Source organism: Bactrocera oleae, unplaced genomic scaffold (genome assembly GCF_042242935.1).
Source record: "Bactrocera oleae isolate idBacOlea1 unplaced genomic scaffold, idBacOlea1 ctg00000010.1, whole genome shotgun sequence".
NCBI classification, from domain to species: domain Eukaryota; kingdom Metazoa; phylum Arthropoda; class Insecta; order Diptera; family Tephritidae; genus Bactrocera; species Bactrocera oleae.
In genome coordinates, this window is record NW_027212753.1 from 726,690 (window position 1) to 737,500 (window position 10,811).

The following is a 10,811-nucleotide window of genomic DNA, read 5'->3' on the forward strand; positions in this document are numbered from 1 at the left end:
TATGAAGTAATAAATTTTCATATAAGTATTAAATGTATAAAGTCTATGAAGTAATAAATTTTCATATAAGTATTAAATATGAAGTCATACAAGTTAAAAATTTAAAAAAAAAATCGATTGTAAAAATACTTTTGATGTTATTAGTTGTATTATGACCATGACGATATTTGAAAATGATATAAATTACCCACGTATATATGAGTTTTTAAATTTTAAATAGGTTAAAAGAATTTTTCCATATATTTTCGGGTTGGTAACGTCAACATGGGAGAGAACATTTATAACAAATTTGCACAAATCTGCTCAAATTGACATATACTGAAATAGTACTTATATGAAAATTTATTACTTCATAGACTTTATACATTTAGTACTTATATGAAAATTTTTTACTGCTAGGAAATGTATTATACTTTTATATATTTGAATTCCTTATGTTAGTTTATTAGTAAGAAATTGTTTTTAAATACTTATAAGTATGAATATTACTATACTTATATGATTTATGTATTTAGTACTTGTATGAAAATTTTCATACTTGTATGACTTTATTTACTTAGTATTTATATGGAAATATTTTTTACTTTATATGTATTTTTAAGTAAATATGAAAATGAAAGTTGATTTTGTGTGCCTTTTTATTCCTGGTTTTTATACAGTTAGTTTAAATAGAAATAGATTTTGTTTTATACAAAACTCTATATTCTGTACTAACATATTGTATATAATGAGCGTTTTTTATTCCTGGTTTTTATACAGTTAGTTTAAATAGAAATAGATTTTGTTTTATACAAAACTCTATATTCTGTACTAACATATTGTATATAATGAGCGTTTTTTATTCCTGGTTTTTATACAGTTAGTTTAAATAGAAATAGATTTTGTTTTATACAAAACTCTATATTCTGTACTAACATATTGTATATAATGAGCGTTTTTTATTCCTGGTTTCCTACAGTTAGTTTAAATAGAAATAGATTTTGTTTTATACAAAAACATAAAAAATCTATTATTCTATACTAACATATTGTAGAAATAAATATTAAACAATATTTTAGTTTTATTTGTGAGCTATTCTAATATTTACTCATAAAATATATGTGTAAAAGGATGGTTTTTAAATAAAATAAAATATTAATGTGTTGCACCCGAAAATACTTTTTATCATATATTTATTATTGAAATAAATATAATAGAATTTGAAATTATTAATTTCAAATCAAGAAAAAAATGTATATACTCTTAAAAAAAGGTATATATATTACTATATGCATTGAAATAAAGTAAAATGTATAGAATGATATTATTTGAAAATTTTGCCAATATAAGAAGAAATATCGTTCTTACATAATAATTAAATAATAATATGTATAGAGAACGAAAATTCTTTTCACGATACCAAAACAAAAATTAAAAAAATCCATTACAAAATCACACAATAGAAATGAAATATAATGAAAAAAAATATAATAAAGAAAGAAACATAGAAAAATTGTTGTGTATATTGTAAATGTTTTTATGTTTTGTGTATTTGTGTATAATTTTCAAATAAGAAAATATCATTTTAAACTTTTATATAATATAAAAAATATTATATAAAAAAGAAATATATATTATTCTGGTTGATCCTGCCAGTAGTTATATGCTTGTCTCAAAGATTAAGCCATGCATGTCTAAGTACAAACAAATTAAAAGTGAAACCGCAAAAGGCTCATTATATCAGTTATGGTTCCATAGATCGTTAACAGTTACTTGGATAACTGTGGTAATTCTAGAGCTAATACATGCAAAATAAACACGGACCTTTTGGAACGTGTGCTTTTATTAGGCTAAAACCAAGCGATTATTCGATCGTTATATTGGTTGAACTCTAGATAACTTGCAGATCGTATGGTCTCGTACCGACGACAGATCTTTCAAATGTCTGCCCTATCAACTTTTGATGGTAGTATCTAGGACTACCATGGTTGCAACGGGTAACGGGGAATCAGGGTTCGATTCCGGAGAGGGAGCCTGAGAAACGGCTACCACATCTAAGGAAGGCAGCAGGCGCGTAAATTACCCACTCCCAGTTCGGGGAGGTAGTGACGAAAAATAACAATACAGGACTCATATCCGAGGCCCTGTAATTGGAATGAGTACACTTTAAATCCTTTAACAAGGACCTATTGGAGGGCAAGTCTGGTGCCAGCAGCCGCGGTAATTCCAGCTCCAATAGCGTATATTAAAGTTGTTGCGGTTAAAACGTTCGTAGTTGAATTTGTGCTTCATACGGGTAGTACAACTATAATTGTGGTATGTACATTACCTTATGTATGTAAGCGTATTACCGGTGGAGTTCTTATATATAATTAATACAATGTATTTTTTATATATTCCTCCTATTTAAACCTGCTTCAGTGCTCTTCATCGAGTGTTGTTGTGGGCCGGTACAATTACTTTGAACAAATTAGAGTGCTTAAAGCAGGCTCCAAATGCCTGAATATTTTGTGCATGGAATAATGAAATAAGACCTCTGTTCTACTTTCATTGGTTTTTAGATCAAGAGGTAATGATTAATAGAAGCAGTTTGGGGGCATTAGTATTACGACGCGAGAGGTGAAATTCTTGGACCGTCGTAAGACTAACTTAAGCGAAAGCATTTGCCAAAGATGTTTTCATTAATCAAGAACGAAAGTTAGAGGTTCGAAGGCGATCAGATACCGCCCTAGTTCTAACCATAAACGATGCCAGCTAGCAATTGGGTGTAGCTACTACTATGGCTCTCTCAGTCGCTTCCCGGGAAACCAAAGCTTTTGGGCTCCGGGGGAAGTATGGTTGCAAAGCTGAAACTTAAAGGAATTGACGGAAGGGCACCACCAGGAGTGGAGCCTGCGGCTTAATTTGACTCAACACGGGAAAACTTACCAGGTCCGAACATAAGCGTGTAAGACAGATTGATAGCTCTTTCTCGAATCTATGGGTGGTGGTGCATGGCCGTTCTTAGTTCGTGGAGTGATTTGTCTGGTTAATTCCGATAACGAACGAGACTCAAATATATTAAATAGATGCTTTCAGGATTATGGTGTTGAAGCTTATATAGCCTTCATTCATGCGTTCATCTTGAATGTACAAGTGTTTGAATGTGTTTATATAAGTGGAGTCGTACCTGTTGGTTTGTCCCATTATAAGGACACTAGCTTCTTAAATGGACAAATTGCGTCTAGCAGTAACGAGATTGAGCAATAACAGGTCTGTGATGCCCTTAGATGTCCTGGGCTGCACGCGCGCTACAATGAAAGTATCAACGTGTATTTCCTAGACCGAGAGGTCCGGGTAAACCGCTGAACCACTTTCATGCTTGGGATTGTGAACTGAAACTGTTCACATGAACTTGGAATTCCCAGTAAGTGTGAGTCATTAACTCGCATTGATTACGTCCCTGCCCTTTGTACACACCGCCCGTCGCTACTACCGATTGAATTATTTAGTGAGGTCTCCGGACGTGATCACTGTGACGCCTTGTGTTTCACGGTTGTTTCGCAAAAGTTGACCGAACTTGATTATTTAGAGGAAGTAAAAGTCGTAACAAGGTTTCCGTAGGTGAACCTGCGGAAGGATCATTATTGTGTTCCTATCCGAAAAGAAAAAAAAATAATTATATAAAAACAAAATAAAAAAAAAAGAATAAAAAAGAACAAAAAGTTTTCTTTTTGTTCTTTTCATTCAAAATGTTTTGAATTATACAATGTTTTGAATGTTTTTCTGTTTTTTTTTTTTTTTTAACTCCTTGTAATGCATTATGACAATATATATTATATTGTGAACTTCGCATACATTGTATTTGAACGCAATAAAAAAACCTTTAAACATATAGCTGTACTTATTATTTATATAGAAAATAATATTTAATTGTGATATTTATATAAAATATTATAAATGATAAGTTAACTTGTTCACATTAACGTGTGTAATACCTTTTTTTTATGGTATTTTCTATTTGTGATTAAAAACATGTTGAAAAATTTAAAAAAAGAAAACGCACAAATAGAGAAGAAAATAATATATAAAAGGTATTACTGTTTTTGTTGACCTAAGACATGCGCAGCTGCAAATGTTTGGGTTTAAAATTACAATTTATTGAAAGATGTTTTAAACTTATGTATTAAAAATTTATTATTGATTAATTATTAATACTTTCAATAAATTAAAATTCTTTGACTTTGAATTAAAAAAATACAAAAAAATTATCACTCTAAGCGGTGGATCACTCGGCTCATGGGTCGATGAAGAACGCAGCAAACTGTGCGTCATCGTGTGAACTGCAGGACACATGAACATCGACATTTTGAACGCATATTGCGGTCCATGCTGTTATGTACTTTAATTAATTTTAAAGTGCTGCTTGGACTACATATGGTTGAGGGTTGTAAGACTATGCTAAATTAGTTGCTTATTCTTTTAGTCAATTAATAGAATTTAAGCATATGGCATATTATTGGATTGTATTTTTCAATCCATAATATTAATAGCATAAAAAGAAATATAGAAAATATATTCTTGAATACCTCATATTTGAACGAAAATTTATGATAAATGAGAATCTTAGTATTCCCATAAAAGAAAAAATTTTCAACATTATTTAAATTATATTAAATAATACATAAGAGGAATGTCTAGCATAAAATAAATTTTTATTCTAGAATTAATTCACTCTATTGTATTGAGAAAAATTTATAATAAAAAAAAATATATGATATGTGGAGGAATAATGTTGTTAATTTTATTAATTATTATATTATGAATTTTAAAAAGGGATGAAAAGATTGAATAATATTGAGTAATCAAGATATAAAAATATATTTCTTTAAAATAGCAAATAGCAAAAAAATTAAATAAAAATAAACAAATCAATCTAAAATATATTTTATACAACCTCAACTCATATGGGACTACCCCCTGAATTTAAGCATATTAATGAGGGGAGGAAAAGAAACTAACAAGGATTTTCTTAGTAGCGGCGAGCGAAAAGAAAATAGTTCAGCACTAAGTCACTTTGTCTATATGGCAAATGTGAGATGCAGTGTATGGAATATCTTAATATCTAGTATGAGAAATTAACGATTTAAGTCCTTCTTAAATGAGGCCATTTACCCATAGAGGGTGCCAGGCCCGTATAACGTTAATGATTACTAGAAAGATATTTCCAAAGAGTCGTGTTGCTTGATAGTGCAGCACTAAGTGGGTGGTAAACTCCATCTAAAACTAAATATAACCATGAGACCGATAGTAAACAAGTACCGTGAGGGAAAGTTGAAAAGAACTCTGAATAGAGAGTTAAATAGTACGTGAAACTGCTTAGAGGTTAAGCCCGATGAACCTGAATATCCATTATGAAAAATTCATCATTATAACTGTAGTATTTAATTTTAAATATTATAGTAATAGTGTGCATTTTTTTTTTTTTTTTCATACAAGGACATTGTAATCTATTAACATAATAAAATATTTATCAAAAGATCATTGGTTTTTAAGTTTATTCAAATTAATTTGCTTTTAGCTTATTAACATAGAATAATTACTGATGATTTGATAAAGTGTTGATAGATTTTATTATATATAATGCTAAAATTCTTTTGAATTTTACAATAATATTATTATCATTGATTTTAATATTAATTGTATGCATTTATATGATTAACAATGCGAAAGATTCAGGATACCTTCGGGACCCGTCTTGAAACACGGACCAAGGAGTCTAACATATGTGCAAGTCATTGGGTTATATTAAACCTAATGGCGAAATTAACTTAACTGTATTAATAATGGGATTAATTTTTAATGTATTACATTATTAATTCAATCCCGGGGCGTTCCATATAGTTATGTATAATGATAATTTATTATTATTTATACCTCTAACTGGAGCGTACCTTGAGCATATATGCTGTGACCCGAAAGATGGTGAACTATACTTGATCAGGTTGAAGTCAGGGGAAACCCTGATGGAAGACCGAAACAGTTCTGACGTGCAAATCGATTGTCAGAATTGAGTATAGGGGCGAAAGACCAATCGAACCATCTAGTAGCTGGTTCCCTCCGAAGTTTCCCTCAGGATAGCTGGTGCATTTAAAAATTATGTAAAATAATCTTATCTGGTAAAGCGAATGATTAGAGGCCTTAGGGTCGAAACGACCTTAACCTATTCTCAAACTTTAAATGGGTAAGAACCTCACCTTTCTTGATATGAAGGTTGAGGTTATGATATAATGTGCCCAGTGGGCCACTTTTGGTAAGCAGAACTGGCGCTGTGGGATGAACCAAACGTAATGTTACGGTGCCTAAATTAACAACTCATGCAGATACCATGAAAGGCGTTGGTTGCTTAAAACAGCAGGACGGTGGACATGGAAGTCGTAATCCGCTAAGGAGTGTGTAACAACTCACCTGCCGAAGCAACTAGCCCTTAAAATGGATGGCGCTTAAGTTGTATACCTATACATTACCGCTAAAGTACATGATTTATAATACAATTTCGGTTGGATTATAAATTTTGAAACTTTAGTGAGTAGGAGGGTACAATGGTGTGCTTAGAAGTGTTTGGCGTAAGCCTGCATGGAGCCGCTATTGGTACAGATCTTGGTGGTAGTAGCAAATAATCGAATGAGACCTTGGAGGACTGAAGTGGAGAAGGGTTTCGTGTGAACAGTGGTTGATCACGAGTTAGTCGGTCCTAAGTTCAAGGCGAAAGCCGAAAATTTTCAAGTTTTAATGAAATGAAATGAATGAATTTTTATTCCATAGTAATTAAACACTTGAATAATTTTGAACGAAAGGGAATACGGTTCCAATTCCGTAACCTGTTGAGTATCCGTTTGTTATTAAAAATGGGCCTTTGTGCTCATCCTGGCAACAGGAACGACCATAAAGAAGCCGTCGAGAGGTATCGGAAGAGTTTTCTTTTCTGTTTTATAGTCGTACTACCATGGAAGTCTTTCGAAGAGAGATATGGTAGATGGACTAGAAGAGCATGACATTTACTGTTGTGTCGATATTTTCTCCTCGGACCTTGAAAATTTATGGTGGGGTTACGCAAACTTCTCAACAGGCCGTACCAATATCCGCAGCTGGTCTCCAAGGTGAAGAGTCTCTAGTCGATAGAATAATGTAGGTAAGGGAAGTCGGCAAATTAGATCCGTAACTTCGGGATAAGGATTGGCTCTGAAGATTGAGATAGTCGGGCTTGATTGGGAAGCAATACCATGGTTTATGTACTCGTTCTGGGTAAATAGAGAATTTCGATTCTTGTTCCCCGGATAGTAGTTACGTAGCCAATTGTGGAACTTTCTTGCTAAAATTTCTAAAGGATTTATTATTGTATAGATACTTTTTAAATTATAACGATTATCAATTAACAATCAATTCAGAACTGGCACGGACTTGGGGAATCCGACTGTCTAATTAAAACAAAGCATTGTGATGGCCCTAACGGGTGTTGACACAATGTGATTTCTGCCCAGTGCTCTGAATGTCAAAGTGAAGAAATTCAAGTAAGCGCGGGTAAACGGCGGGAGTAACTATGACTCTCTTAAGGTAGCCAAATGCCTCGTCATCTAATTAGTGACGCGCATGAATGGATTAACGAGATTCCCTCTGTCCCTATCTACTCCATTCGTTGTTTGGATTCCGACGCGAATAGACGTGCGTGCGCATCGTTGCGATTAATTAGTGATTTTTTCGATTCTCTTTTGTGCGGTATTTGTTTACGCGAGTGAGTTGGCACCGTTGCTTGGCGGGTGTGAAAATTGTTGTTGCGATTTCCGTGGAATTTCGTTTTGTGCGGGTATTCGCTGGAAATTGTTTTTGCTCGGTTACGGGACCGCGTGTGTGGTTTTTCGTGCTAGAGCACGAATTGCGCGTTTTTGGGAAATTTTTGGCGTGGGCATATTAAGTAGCGGTAAGTACATATTTTTAATATTGTGTACTGTACCTTTAGGTACTACCGCAACGTGGTTGTTGTTGTTGTGGGACTCTCCGTACAGTTCCAGTTTAGTGCTGTGTTGTTGGCATTGTTTGCCGGCTGGACTGCTTGTTTGGAGTGCTGTGTTGGGCATCTGGCGTTCAGTTGGTCAGTGTCAGCAAGTCCTGAGCAGGATTGCTCAATAGGTACCGGCGGCTGTCCCAGTGTTGGAGACAGTGAATCCTGTGCAGACAAACGGTCGTAGTAGTGTGCGTTTAGCCCACGGATCGATTCGGTTCAGCGCCACATCGGTCGACTCGCAACCGTTACGGGGACTTGTTCCGTCCGGCGGTCATTTGAGTGACCTTTGTCCAGACCATTTGGTTGGAGTTGTGGGCTGTACCCTTGCGAGAACGCTTTAATCGTCCGCTTGGGTCGTCGCTGCTACAGAGCGGGTCTGCGCTTGCGACACTTTTTTCAGCGCGTTCAGTCGCACGTACGTGGCGAGCGGCTGTTTCGGGGTCTTGTTTGAACGAGTCCCATCTGCGTCAGTGGTACGCTTGGCGGATCAGCCTACCGAAAGGCGAAGTCCGAAGGTAGAGATGCCTCCACCACGGAGGAGGAGGGTTAAGTCCCTCGCTGGGAGCGAAGAGTCGGGGCCATCAACCATTACGGTCGACACTTCGGGAGACGAGATGGTGGGGCCACCGGTAAGGTCCCCGCCTCGGCAGAAGGCGCGTTTGGGGTCTGCGGGTGAAACGGGGGGTGAAGAGGGCGGGAGCGGTAGTTGTAGCGGATGCGGTAAAGGTGACACCGCTGAAAAAGCGGCTGTTCACCCCGCAAAGTCGGGCGAGGGCGAAGTGCGTGTTACGAGCGCTTATGTGGGCGCGCAGAAATCGGGCACTGCAGAAGTTGGTCTCGTGCGTGGTGACGAGGGCGCGACAAAAACGGGCGCAAAGAAGGCGAGCGCGAGTAAGGGTAGTGTGGGCAGAGGTGACGCTGCTAAAGGGAGCGCGATTTTTGTCGGGGGTGGTGCGGTTAGCCATGTCGCGGCTATAAAGAAAATTTCGGCTGAGCTTAGCGAAGTGGTTTTTGGGGCCGAAAATTTCGCCATAGGGACCGCGAAGGGGCTGATGGAGCTTGCCTCGAAGTACGAGGCACTTCTGATGACGGTAGTAACCGAGAATGCCCATCTTCGTGGTCAAGTTGACGCCCTTAGAGGAGGCTGTGGGGGACACTCCTCGCCACCGAGCAGGTCAATGCCGGCTCCATCGGCACCGATGCCTCCGCCCCCAGCACCTGTACTGGAGGCGATTGCACCGGTGGCGCCGAAGGCTGTTGAGACCTGGTCTGTTGTGGTCAGGAGTAAGGGGCCCGCAACTTCCTCTAAGGAAGTCATACAGAAAGTAGTTAAGGAGGTGGGTCCTTCCCTGGGGGTAAGGATTCACGAAGTTAGGCCTATTAAGGGTGGTGGGGCGGTTATCCGCACTCCCTCTGTTTTAGAGAGGGAGAAAGTGGCGACTAACGCGAAATTCGGGGAGGTGGGGTTGGACGTGACTGTCAACCGGAAGTTGGGTCCCCGGGTTGTGGTCCAGGGGGTTCACACGGAGATCTCCCATGACGAGTTCATGGAAGAGTTACTCCGGCTGAACCTTCAGGATTTCAGCCCGGCGTCCCTGAGGTCAGACGTGAGGATGGTCAGTCGTCCCTGGAAGGTGGCCCCTGATGGTAGCACCAATGTCGTCCTTGAGGGTACGGACAAAATGATGTCCGCCCTCTTGGAGGCAGGTAGGTGCTACATCAAGTGGTTCTCCTTCCGGGTGCGACCGGATAGCCCCGTTGCTGGCTGCTTCCGGTGTATGAGTTTCGACCATAGAGTGGCTGTGTGTAGGGCCAAATCAGATGTCTGCCGGAGGTGCGGTCAAGAAGGCCACAGAGCTGCCAGTTGCGTCAATGCACTCCATTGCCGCAACTGCGCATTCAAGGGTAGACCAGCTGGGCATCTTATGATGTCCGCTGTCTGCCCGATATACTGTGGCATTGTTGAGCGCGCCCTCGCCAGACACTGATGGGGGGGATTATACAGTTAAACTGCCAGGGGGCGTATGCCGTAATGTGTGAATTGGGGGGGTGTATGGCTGAGGGGAGGTGCGGCATTGCCTTACTCCAGGAGCCCTACGCCACCAATGGTGTGGTTCGGGGTCTTCCTGGTAGTTTCAAGGTCTTCACGGACCTTGGGGCTAATGCTGCAATTGTTGTGAGTGATCCCAACTACGATTGCGTAGTTGTGGATTCCTCACAACTGGGTGTATGTGTCGCGATAGAGGGGGAGTTCGGTAGGCTGATTGTAGCTAGTTTGTACTGCAAATTTAGCGAGCCCCTAGAGCCCTACCTGGGCTACATGGATAAGCTACTACTACTTGCGAGTAGTAGCCCATTTATCCTAGGGCTGGATGCGAATGCCTCGTCTTCGATGTGGTTTAGTAAGGTATCCCGGCATTCGTCTGGATATCAAAGCCACAGTCGAGGCGAGGCATTAAGTGAATGGGTGGTGGCTAAAAACCTCCACATTGTGAATGAGCCGAGTGAATGGTACACGTTTGATGGGCCTGGGGGCGTGAGTGACATTGACGTGACGCTTATGAATCAGGCAGCAGATAGGGCGTTCGTAGCTAGATGGGAGGTTAAGGGAGGGTGGGGATTGAGTGATCATAATTTGATCCAAATTATGGTTACTCCTAAATCCCCTCCCTCGCTGTATGAGAGTCCATTGCGGCGATGGCGTACCTCTGGTATCGACTGGAACCAATATGGACGATCTGTCAGGGAAGCGGTATTGGGTATACCGCTTAGAGCGTTTGAGGATTTGGGG

General features: G+C 38.8%; 2 non-coding genes and 1 pseudogene across 2 annotated transcripts; all 3 read left to right on the forward strand.

Moving 5' to 3' along the window:
- The first annotated feature begins 1,615 nt into the window (after positions 1 to 1,615).
- Positions 1,616 to 3,605, forward strand: LOC138858531 (small subunit ribosomal RNA). The gene has a single exon (XR_011397619.1). It is a non-coding gene; the product is annotated as a small subunit ribosomal RNA (ribosomal RNA).
- A 625-nt stretch (positions 3,606 to 4,230) lies between these two features.
- LOC138858613 (5.8S ribosomal RNA) lies at positions 4,231 to 4,409 on the forward strand. Its single transcript, XR_011397665.1, has one exon. It is a non-coding gene; the product is annotated as a 5.8S ribosomal RNA (ribosomal RNA).
- Positions 4,410 to 4,911: 502 nt separating this feature from the next.
- The window catches only part of LOC138858562 (large subunit ribosomal RNA), a 9,923-nt pseudogene continuing 4,023 nt past the window's right edge, over positions 4,912 to 10,811 (forward strand).